Source organism: Montipora foliosa, chromosome 5, assembly GCF_036669935.1.
Source record: "Montipora foliosa isolate CH-2021 chromosome 5, ASM3666993v2, whole genome shotgun sequence".
NCBI lineage: Eukaryota > Metazoa > Cnidaria > Anthozoa > Scleractinia > Acroporidae > Montipora > Montipora foliosa.
In genome coordinates, this window is record NC_090873.1 from 6,973,105 (window position 1) to 6,975,604 (window position 2,500).

General features: G+C 38.5%; 1 protein-coding gene across 1 annotated transcript in view; it reads left to right on the plus strand.

Annotated features, from left to right (window-relative positions):
• The first annotated feature begins 1,671 nt into the window (after window positions 1-1,671).
• The window catches only part of LOC138003488 (PE-PGRS family protein PE_PGRS26-like), a 58,991-nt gene continuing 58,162 nt past the window's right edge, over window positions 1,672-2,500 (plus strand). Inside the window, exon 1 of the mRNA XM_068849585.1 lies at window positions 1,672-1,698. The gene's annotated coding sequence lies outside the window, so the exon portion shown is untranslated. The remainder of the gene's footprint in view (window positions 1,699-2,500) is intronic.

Consider the following 2,500-nt stretch of genomic DNA (forward strand, 5'->3'; position numbering starts at 1 on the left):
ACTTTAAACTTATCTTTATTATCCTTGTTGCTTCAAAACGTCAGACATACCGTTTAAATCATCACTCAACATATTTTTATTCCGGACCCTAAAGTCTCTTATGGACGAATGAACGTTCAAGACTACAAGACTGCACATTGGGGAGTTAGCCCAGAGCGGTGGTCATCATTAGCTTGTCCCGTGCCTGTTTTCCACTCTCATCAAATTCAACTCCCCATGCACTATTTACCCTTGAGTGCCAACAAAATGTCTCGTCAATGGTAATTTTGTCATTCATTTTGTAGGCGCGAATGTTTATTCAGAGATACTGTTAATTGGTTACCGTTAAAATTAAGAGGAAAATAGTCAAACCTTATTAACAAATTGGTAAAAATTTAGTAAAATAACTTAAGTGCTTTTAAGATACTCCTGAGCATTTACGACGTATATTTAAGTTTGCGCTCTGCCCTTCGATTAACAAGCAGCTCGACACTTCTCCGTTTTGAAACTTAACTTTTTCCATAAACTACTCCAAGACCTTGAAGACTGAAGGAAACAACTATATACAAACGAAACGAAATGATAATCCGTGAAAAATGCCTCCCACTGAATCTATTCTGTATTCGATCGAAATCGAAAACTAAATTGACAAACAAAAGAACTTGAATAATTATTAGCTGCCTTTATAGTGAATGATATTAGAAAGTTAATCACTTAATACCCAATTTTCTCAACTGAGGCGACACTGATCTACATGAACGATGAACGAAAAAAAGTTCCAAGAAATAATGGGTTTCTTGTGAACACTTACAGGGAAGGAGGAGAGGGCTGAGAGATAGGGACTGGGGGGGGGGGGGGGCACTTTTTTCCTATGGTGTTGTTTCCTCCTAAACCCGTTTTCCCCTCCCCTCACATTTCCGTCACATTTCCATTTCCTCTTCCCCCCCCCCCCCCCCCCCCCCCCCACTTTCAAACGTGCTTCGCGGCCCCTGACTTAGCGCTCATTCTTTGGAAACTGAAAAATCTCGCATCATCTTTCAACGGAAAAACACGCCTACATAAAGCTTAATCCTTTACAAATATTTCACCTTGAATGAAAAAAAAAATATTATAACTTCACTTTGAACAAAGCTGTGAACAAGATTTTTCGTCAACTATATTTAAGTTAAATTTCACATGCATACATACGGACATACAAGCATAAATACTGACATTGATAGCCCCCTGTAGGGGTTTTTCAGGGTCAATTACATGCACACAAAAAAACAGAAAACAACAACAACAACAACAACAACAAAGACAACAACATTCCATAGGCAAACCAGTTGACTACTTATAAGCGCAGGCCAGAATGGAACAAGGGACTACCAGGATCAAATTCAACCAGTGAGCAAAATGGGACTTGAACCCGAGATCTCCGGATCACAATAATTATTAATTATCAAGGCAAGTGCCCTAATTATAACCACTGGGCCAAACCGCCTCATTTTACTCTCGTTTATCACTTTCTCATCTTTTGTTAAATAAAATTCAGCATCATTGTTTACGAACATCTGGAGCCTTTCCAACCTCATCACTGCTAAGGCAAATAAAGTTCTGCAAATGACACCTGCTAAGAGAGATTGCTGTGATCAATAAAAGACATCTGTTTTAACGAGGAACATATTAGTTTATGTCCAAGCGATAGAGTGCAGGCTTTCTTAAAGAGCGAAAAACGAGGTATGTAAAATCGTTTAAAACAAAACCAAATGTTAAGATTAAATACACGAGAAAAAATACTGCATCCATAATTACGGACCCTGGAATTTGTATCGAAGAGGTTTCATTAAGCCAACAAGGTTAGTAAGGCCGTCCGCTTTTGTCTTTGTTAACAGTTGTCCGAACGACCCATATTTTTTAGTTTTAAAAACAAAAAAAAGTGATCAGAGGAAAGGTATTGGCTTAGTGAAACATTTAACTAGTTTATCCGGAAATATAAACATTATTTTTGCCCATACAGCTTTCAATTCAGTTTCAACTACAACCCCGGAGTAAACGTGACACCCTTCCCTAGACGAGGCTTTCTGTCTACGTGGGACGAATTTATGTTAACTGTTTCTATTCCCAGCCTATCGATTCTTCATGCAACTCGGAACTGTTTTTTCAGATTGGTTCTTGGTTTCTTGTTGTTTTTCTTTACTCCGTCCGACCGACCCTTTGTTAGGGAATGCATTCGAAAGGTAAACGGAGAAAAAATCTCGAACTCCTAGATGAAGATTTAAGGCCTAAAAAATACACGAGCCGAAAGTGCTGCTTTTTTCGTGACAGATGCAATTCGTTAGGTTCTCTATTTTCCTGACATGAGCAAAAATAAACCAAAATCCTGTGCTGCAATACCCAAGTGCTTAAAAACTCTGTGGAATTAGCACGTTTTTTTGTACAGAGCAGTAGAGAATGTAGTTACTGATCTTTTGGTGGCTCATGGATGAGGAGGTGAAAATTTAGAGTAACTAGCTCCCGTTTTAATACTTAAATAGTGGTC